This window comes from Microtus ochrogaster, chromosome 2 (assembly GCF_000317375.1).
Source record: "Microtus ochrogaster isolate Prairie Vole_2 chromosome 2, MicOch1.0, whole genome shotgun sequence".
In the NCBI taxonomy this organism is placed as follows: domain Eukaryota; kingdom Metazoa; phylum Chordata; class Mammalia; order Rodentia; family Cricetidae; genus Microtus; species Microtus ochrogaster.
In genome coordinates this window covers 69,236,980-69,246,367 of record NC_022010.1, presented here as the reverse complement: position 1 = coordinate 69,246,367, position 9,388 = coordinate 69,236,980, and the positions used below count along the sequence as shown (strand labels likewise).

Genomic DNA, 9,388 nt, shown 5'->3' with positions numbered 1-9,388 from the left:
ATGAGAATGTGTGCCTATCTGAGTGTATGCGTGTGCATGTGTGAGAATGTGTGAATATCTGTGTGCATGTATTTGCATGTATAAGAATATGTGTGTGAGAGAATGTGTACATATCTGAGTGTATGTGTATTGCTTATGTGAGAATGTATGCATATGTGTATGTATGAGAATGTATACATGTCTGAGTATATGTGTTTGCATGTGTGAGAATGTGTGCATATCTGAGTGTGTATGTTTGCATGTACAAGAGTGTGTGCATCTGTGAGTGTATATATATTTGAGAATATATGTGTATGTGATGACATATGTGTATGTGTGAGAATGTTAACATATGTGAGTGTATGTATGTGCGAGAAAGTTAGAATTATGTGAGTGTACATGTGTGCGTGTTTGTGTATTATGTATATACATGCGCCTATATGTGAGAATGTTATATGAGTATAAGTATATATACATATATGTGATTGTGTATATGAATATATGTATTTGCGTGTGTGCATACATACACTTGTGTGTCTGCACAATGAGAAGAATCTTGACTCTTTTCTATTTCAGTAGAGTAAGGACCCCTGAACTTGGCAGCTTCATGAGTTTCTTAAGTTCATTCTAATCCTTGACATGTCGTGTGGAAGGCAGCGCGTGGATGTGAGGTAGCTCTGGCACTCAGCTTGGGGCTGCACAACTAGAACTAGCCTAGTCTGGTGCAGGGTGTGCTTACAGACATGTGGAGTACCCACGTGCTGAGGGGGACAAGGAACTGGCCCAGAGGTGAATGGAAGGGGATGCGCAGACATCTGAAATATCCACGGAGGGCTCAGGATGAGCAGAGGAAGAGGAAGAGAAAGAGATGGATGAGGGAGAAGGAGGGGGAGGATTGATCCGGAAAAGGCTGCCAGGGCCCAGGAAAGAAGGCCAGGGTGGGCATCTGACTGAGAAAAGGCCCTGGGATTGGCACCCAGGGAAACACTGGAGGCCTGCATAGGATGATAGGGCAAGACGGCGATGCCCATGGTGCTTCAAGTAGAGGAAGATGGCAGAGAGATTGCTGGGGACAGCAAACCAAGAGCTGGTTTTCCAGATGATGCGTAATGATGGCAACGGAGTGTTTCTATCGGACAGCGGGGTCTCAACAGCCAGGAAGGAAGTACAGCGGATGCCAGAATTGCCCTCAGAGAGAACAGCCCCTCCCTGCCTGCAGAAGGTGCTCCAGTTCCTCACCAAGATGGAGACAGCCATTAAGTCTTCTGTCTTTCCATTGGTGGACTGAGGCCATCGGCTCCAGACACAGTGTGGCGGGATGCGTGAGTATGAGCTGTTTACTGCAGCCTCGCATGTTTGAACACTTGAATCCCTGCTGGTGGTGGAGCCTTAAATGGACCTCTCACTGGAGGAAATGATTAGCTGGGGGCAGGCCTTGAGGCTGGAGTCTGGCATTGCCTCCTGTCCGTTCATGTGCAGCTGCCTCACACTCGGGATGCCCGGTTTTCCTCCCGTGATGAACTGATCTCCTCCATAGCCCTTCCCACTTCTTGGCAGTTTGGTCACAGGGACAAGAGGAGCTGGTAGTACCCCAGCTTGAGGAGGCCACGAGAGTGGAGAAATGCTTCCCCAGTGCCGTGCACCGTGGCCCCGGTCTGTGCTCTATGCGCTAGACCCCAGTTCGGGAAAGGGGCTGGAGGTTGAGAATACTGATGCAGAGACAGACCGACACACAGACCTTCAATCACTGGTACCAAAAGCCCTTCTTTAATAGCACCATGGGGGCTTAAATACACTGCAGTCAATGGCCAACAGGTGAAAATCCCATCCTCTGATCCTCTAAGCTAGGCACAGCTTCTAGTAACTTCAATTAGAAGGCTCTAGACAGGGAAGAGCAGCTGAAGGCCAGGACTCATTAGTCCCAACACCGAGAGCCTCTACTTCCTGACCCAGGAATCATGGGAGGCTCACCCTGCCAAGGAGGACCCAAGGGTGGGGGGCAAAGGGAGAAGATTCCAGATCACCTTGTTTCCCTGTGGCTGTTGGGGATGGGGTCAGTTTTCGGCAGCGAGACCGGTTTAGGCTTGCTCCAGTTTTAGCACACCTGGTTTCTCAACTCAGCGACTAAGAGCAGTGAGCCAGAATTCCAGCTCAGAGGCCCCACTTCCCACAGACCCTGCCAGTCACTCCACTGAGCAAGTGGAGGATTGGATTTCATCGCCTCTGTTGCTGCCCTTCTGCTAATCACAGGAACTGCACTTCAGAGAGGGAAGAAAGGGCCCAGGATCAGACACTCAGGGCAGCTTCTGGGTAATGGAGGGTTCTAGAACACTGTGCCTAGGACTAAGCACCTGTTGGGGGCTCTGCCTGAGGCAGAGAAGGAGCCAGGCACACTGAGGAGTCCAGAGGTATCCTCTCTGTTCTAATGATAATTTGCTTAATTTTTGAAGAGATTCTTTATGTCCCAGCATGTCCTCCCAGCGGTCTCCACCTATTGTCATCTGTGTCCAGAACAAGAGTCCACAGATTTGATCAGGTGAAAGTTGACCTGCTCCTCTGGGAAGGACTGAGTCCCCTGAAGGAATTTCTATGATCACACTCATTCCTACATCAGTAAAGCAGAATCACTTTTACTTCAATGTGCTTTGATTTCCCAAGGACTGTGGCTGGAAAGGCAAGAGGCCTAGCATTTTGCACCTCATTAAATTCTCCCGTTGTTCAGGAAGACTGCTGTGGGTGTCCCATGGTCTCTCCAAGTGACAGTTGTCCACAGCAATCCCTGCCTGTTGGCTTTAGCCCTCAGGAACTCCGCATCCTCTGCCTGGGGTGGGCATAGATGAGCAGTGTGGATGGGACAGTCTGGGGCTGAGAACTCAACTCTTTACATTGTTGCTGGCTCCTGACCTTGGCCACTGGTCTAACTTCTCTGCATCCAAGTCCTCTCTCCCAGTGATTGTTAATGTGTGGCCTACCCAGGTTGGTGCAGCAGAATTGTCTGTATTCTGTCAACCATGTTTTAAATAAACGCTGATTGGCCACTAGACAGGCAGGATGTGTAGGTGGGACAACCAGACAGGAAGTAGAGGCGGAGCAAGGAGAATAGGAGAATTCTGGAAAGCATGAAGCTCCCTCGAGAGTCCTGCCCAGACCACGGAAGAAGCAAGATGTGACCTGCCCCCACTGAAAAAGGTACCGAGCCATGTGGCTAATGTAGATAAGAATAATGGGTTAATATAAGTTATAAGAGCTAATAAGAAGCCTGAGCTAATGGGCCAATTAGTTTATAATCTTATGGAGACCTCTATGTGATTTTCTCTGGGACTTGCCAGCTGTGGGAACTGGGCAGGACAGAAACCCCAATGAGCAGGTCCTCATACTACACCAGGTGGCTTCTAGTTTAAATAAGTTTCTCTGCAGTAGACACTTGATGTGTTTCTGGAGCATCTAAGTTATGTCTCCCTGTTTTCGATATTGGAAATGGGAAGCTGGACTTCACATAGGCTGTATGAGCTCCCTCCACTTGGTCACATCACTAGACCACTCCTTCACTTTGAAACATTTGAGACAGGATGTCACCAAACTGTCCAGGCTGTTCCTGAACTCGGTCTGCAGCTCCAGGCTGACCTCACACTTCTGCTCCTCTAGCTCTCCGTCTTCCGGATGAGCTGAATTACAGGACTGGGTTGTCAGGCACCGGTTGTGTTTTATTTTCTCTATAAAGCAAATGGCATGTCTTGAATGGTGTCTTCATGAGGCTTCAGCAGTCCTGGGAGCCATCCAGCGGGGTCCTGTGGGACCTGTGCTTCATGGAGGAGACTCTTGTCCTCCGCGGGTAGGGCTTCCACAGGGCCCTTCCTTCCTCCCAGCTTCTCTCCACTGGGGAATGGCACACATCCTAGCAGGCCTGCCTCTGCTCTTTCCAGGCTGGAGTCTGCCAGAGCCAGCAGGGTCAGAGCAGCTCTAATCCCCCAGCTTCATCTTCTGCGGCCTTTCGCCTGTGTCCCTTTCTTTCATTGGATCACTGTGCTGGGTCCTCGCACTCCCTGGATAGACAGACAGAATCTCTAGGCTGGGCATGGCTCCTGGTTTTCCTTTTTGCCAAGAACCTGAACACTATTGTTCTTGAGCCACGTTTTCCAGGTGGGGATGCTTCTTTAATAATAAGTAGTGGTCCCTTGGGGAGGTGGGGCCTGGTGTGATGGCTTAACACCCAGGAGCTTTCTGTGCAGGCGCGAAAGCCTGCGTGCCTGCTTCAGGAGCTCATATACTAAGATTGCAACAACACAGAAGGGATCAGAATGGCCCTACACAAGGATGGCATGCAAATTTGCAAAGCATTCCGTAGCTTTACACATAAAAATTTAAAACAGTCTGTAAAACAAGCAAACGACAGTAAAAATCCAAAGTCAAACATAGCTGTGCTGCTTGTGGTCCCAGCACTAGTTGGGGTAAATAGTAGAATGCCTGGGGCTCTCTGACCACCAGCCCCGGCAAACCCAAAAGCTCCAGGCTCGGTATGCGACCCTGTTTCAATGGTTAAGATGGAGAGTGGCTGAGAAAAACGCTTATGCGAATATATGGATCTGTGCACGGGCTCCCCACACATGTGTACATAGGCATCCATAAACACATGCACAGGCACCACCCCCAAACACATATACAGACATACACACAAAACAGCAAGTGGTGAGAGCTCCCCTTTGGGATGGTTTGAGAGGTTCCCACTGGAGTGAATGGAGGCCTCTGCAGGTTCCTGTGAGCGGGAAGTTGCTGCGGCCTCAGAGGGATCTGGGTTCCACAGAGGAGCGAGCGAGATGGGAGGGATCCTTAGACTCCATGGAAACCTTGCCCACCCCTGGAAGACTCCAGAAAGTGGGCTAAATAGAGGACTGGGCTAGTGAATGCCCTGGGGGAAGGGCCCACTGGGGACAGTTCAGGCTCTCAGCTGGTGACCAGCTCTCCAAATTCCCTGTTTCACAGCCCACTGTCTCCGGTTTGTGCACACTCATTCCTACACCACACTAGATCAAATCCTAGAATCAAGGGCTGTGGATGGAGCCTGTTTGTCTGGGTGCCAGTGGAGGGTTGGGCGTGGAGAAGGGAAGCAGGGTAGGGAGTAAGAAACGCTGCCTGCTCTGTCTCCCTGTGGCAGAGTTCTAAAGCATGTCAGTTTGGAGACGTGTGCTGAGAAACCCTCTTTATTTATGAGGCTTCCTTTGTTTCACCAGCATTCCCCAAGCTCTTCTGAGCACAGCAAAACCTGTGCACATCTGTGACGGGTCATGGAGTGAGTGATGGGAATTGGGGGTGGTCGGTGTCCTTCTGTGGACGTCATCACTGTTCACCGAGGGCTCGTCCACCTGCACTCTTCTCCCTCTGACACAGCACCAGCCTGTGCATCACTGCTGGTACCTCCCGCTTTTTCTCAGTGCACCCGCACCTCCCCCCCCCTCCCCCATCTCAGCAGAGGAGACCTGACTCAGTAAACCAGCAGTGAAGTGACTCAGTCAACCAGCAGTGAACAAAAGCAAGAGTGGTGTGTTATCCAAACAGAGGAAGATCCTCCGACACAATGGGAGGTTGGCTTAGGCGGCTGTTAGACTTCGAGAGGAGGATAAAGAAGACTCCAAAATAGACTCAGGAGAATCAAGGCCGCCCAAGGCTGGGATCTCCCACAAACTCTGGGGACTTTTGCCTCCACCCCCTTTTGGTGACTCGGTTCTGTGTGTGAACCCCCGGGGTCAGCATTCAGAGCATTGACCCTTCACACTTCCTTCTCCCTGAGTGTATTGGTTTGAATGAATTATGGTTCCTCAGTGAGGGATTACCATTCCAGTATCAGCCAGCCAGGCCCCTGCTCAAGAAGGATGCAAGCCTCTGAGTCTCTTTAGAGAGCAATGTGGATGGGCTAGGAGAGACGCTCAGAACCTGTGATTTTGGTGAATACCAGAGCTGAGGGAGGACAGAGGGAATGTGCAGTTCTGGTGCATGGCTGGATTGACACCATCACTAATGGGTTTGGTGAAGGATTTTACTTCCCTCCTCTTCCTCTTTTCTCATCCCATCTGACCCTTCTGCCATGCAAACATGGCCCCCTGAAGGATGGGGGGCACGAAGGGGCAGTCTTGGAAGTAGATACTGAACATGGCACTTTGATCACCTCTATAAAAAAAATAAATTTCTTTATCAAGAAATCAGCTCAGGGACTTGGTGACAGAGGCACAAATGGGCCATACATTCATTTCACCATGTGTTGCTGTATCTCGCAGGCCTCCCGTGAAGGGTTTTCTAAAGGAGGTGGAGAGGATGATGGAGTTAGCTCTATGGGGTGAACTCTTGGGGGAGCACAAAGGTCAGGGGGATGACCTGGCTGCTTTTTCATTCACAGCGAGCATCACACGGGGTCTATGTTAAAGTGCAGTATAAGGAATTATCTCCAAAGGGAAGAGCTGGTGTGGATTTCTGCCTGCACCATTTTGGTTCCATAACCTACAGGCAGCTACCGTTTGCCAGGCCCCATGACTGGTCTTGAGCACACAGACGCCAAGGGAACACAGTGAATTTGTGTTGGCGGAACTGAACGTATTTTTACGGCTAGGGCCTGACATGTGATCAGGGGTGGCACGGGGTGGGTCTGGGAGGCTAATTAAGGTCCTATTTTCAGAGTTGTTTTGGAATAGAAAGTGGTAGTTCCACACACATTCAATCTCCTTTGGGGGTGTAAAGAATGCTCCAGAACCTGAAATGGTGACCATCACATGGCGCTGGCAGTGTGTCTAATGCCAGTGAAATACGTACTTCGGAACAGCTCATTTTGTGGGGCGCAATCTTCTTACAATATAGCTTTTGGGGGTTGAAGAGCTGGCTCAATGGTTAACAGTGTTTGCTGCTCTTACAGAGGACCCATGCTGGGAAACTCACACTTTCCAGCTCCAGGAGACCCAGCACCCTCCTGTGGTACCCCCAAGGCACATGGTGTGCATAAGCTCACACAGGCACATGCATACACACCCAAAAACATTCCATTGGTTGATGGATGTCTAGAAATTCAGGATCTTTGGAGTGTCATGTTTCACAGCTGCCCATGCCCGAGGATACAAACAGTGGGCTTGGGCAGCTGGGAGATAAAGTGCGTTGGTTGCTTCCCCAGGACCACTCCTGTATGGGGAGGTGGAGGATGGCCTCCTTCTCAGCCTGGATGCTGCCCTGTTCACCTCTGTGGCCCACGCACGATGCTAGACTAGCATGTGGAATGACATCAACAACATGAGACTTCGATAAACACGTCTGAGTTTCAAGGGCCCCTGGCATTTCACGGTCACTCGTTTGGAGGCACGGTTACGTGACCCCACGGGGCTGCTGCAGCTGGCCAGCGACGCTGCTTTTTTGAGCTCAGCCTCTGTCCCAGTGACTTCTTTCCCCATCAGCGCTCAGGGGTCCTGTCCTGTGCTGGACTGCTGTGTGGGTTGTGGGAGCTGCACTTCCTTAGAGAGCACAGCTCCTTCCTCTCTGCAGGTCTTGCTCTGCATCAGCACCAGCCTAACCCCAGTCCCGTTTCATTTCATCTCTCCTGGTGCTGAAGGAAGAAGTCTCACTTGGGCTTAGAATGGTCCTATGTGGGCCAGATGGGTGCCTATGGTTTGTTTGCTCCTGGAGGCTGTTCCTGCTCCAGTCTGACACTGGGAGATTGGCATGTTTCTTTTTCTCCCAGTTCACAAGGCGGTCCTCTCATAAAAGCAAGGGCTTTGCAAAGTGAAGTACCGTGAAGGCGAGAGGGGATTTTCTGCAGCTCCTTCAGAGTACATTTCTCTTTCCTCACCATCTCTCGAAAGGGAAGAAAAGATCTTCCTACTGTAACCTCGTCCTCACCCCATCTTCAGACATCTCTGACTATCGTTGATCTAAAGTAGAAGAGAAAGCCCTGGGGGTGCTGGGCTTGGTCACCTCCTGTCCATTCATAGTCTGTTGAGGGGGAGACCAGAAGAGTCTCCTAGGATTGGGGTTCTGGGGATGGGCTGAACCTGCCACAGAAGTTACTGCAGTTGGGCTTGTGTATGTGTGTGCTGGTGTTCTTGGAGGAGGCGGAGGTGTTGGATACCCCAGAGCAGGGCTGATTGGAAGGTATGAGCTACTGGGGATTGAACTCAGGTCCTCTGCAAAAGCATACGTGCCCTTAATCCCCAAGCCATCTCTATAGCCCGCATATAATTCCTTTAGGTATACACACTGGAGTATTTGATACACACGAGGCTGACCTCCTGTCTGCAGCCCTGGGACTCTTATAGGTACCAGGATTCAGTCAGGCCCATTGCTGGCATTTTGGAAACAGAATGGATGCAAATGGGGGATCAAGCTTCTGGCTTACGATGGAAGAAAAACCATGTAAACGGGATCAGTACGTTTAACACAATGACTCTCCCCTCACATCCTACCCTTGGATCTAGGGATTGTGAATTTGCTTTGAGTTTGTTCCTTTTCAGTCTTGTTCCTCTCGAGTCCAAAGGTCAGGCCTCACACAGTGTCTGTCTGTCAGCACCCCACCCTCTTAAATCTGAAAGATGTGTTAAGGGACTGGCGATGCGTTTAACTAATTATTCCTTATCAATAAAAAAATCGGAGCCAGCTATTGGGGGTAAGAACCTGAGTGATCAGAGACGCTCTGGAGAAGCCGCCAGTGACTTCCTACCCCTTCGATTCCTTCTTCCAATATGGCCGAGATCCTCTCTAAGTCCTGCCTTACTACTTCCTCAGTCCTCCCAAACCTCAGTGGTTAATTTTGGTCAGCTAGTGGCTAGCTCTGCCGTCTGATTCAAAACAAATTTTATTGTCAGGATGCAAACAAAGTATCACACACCAGATGGGTGAGATGGCTGGGCAGTACTCATTGTGCACATCTGGTGAGCCGAGTTCGATTCCCAGAACCCACACAGAGAGCCAGACGTGGTGGGGCCTGTCTATAATTCCAGCGCTCCTACGGTGATGTAGGAGTCAGAGACATGGAATGGGCTGGAAGCTCATTGGGTAGCTAGCCTGGAGAACACAGCATGGCGGAAACAATAAGAGAGACCTTGTCACGGCAGGGTGGAAGGAGAGAAGTGACTCCGGGAAGTTGTTACCTCCACTGTGTGTTGTTGCATTCCCACGCCCACATTCATACACACGTTCACACACATACACGTTCACACGCACACATACACACACATTCACACACACGTTCACATGCCCACATTCACGCAAACATTCACACACACGTTCACACACACGTTCACACATATGTTCACACACACGTTCACATGCCCACATTCACGCACACATTCACACACACGTTCACATGCCCACATTCACGCACACATTCACACACACACACGTTCACACACACGTTCACACATATGTTCACACACACGTTCAC

General features: G+C 50.3%; 1 protein-coding gene and 1 non-coding gene across 5 annotated transcripts in view; one reads left to right on the top strand and one right to left on the bottom strand.

Annotated features, from left to right (window-relative positions):
* The window catches only part of Kcnj6 (potassium voltage-gated channel subfamily J member 6), a 241,392-nt gene that overhangs the window by 93,545 nt on the left and 138,459 nt on the right, over nt 1-9,388 (bottom strand). The gene's annotated exons all lie outside the window — the stretch shown is intronic.
* Nucleotides 4,223-4,328, top strand: LOC113458350. The gene has a single exon (XR_003378732.1). It is a non-coding gene; the product is annotated as a U6 spliceosomal RNA (small nuclear RNA).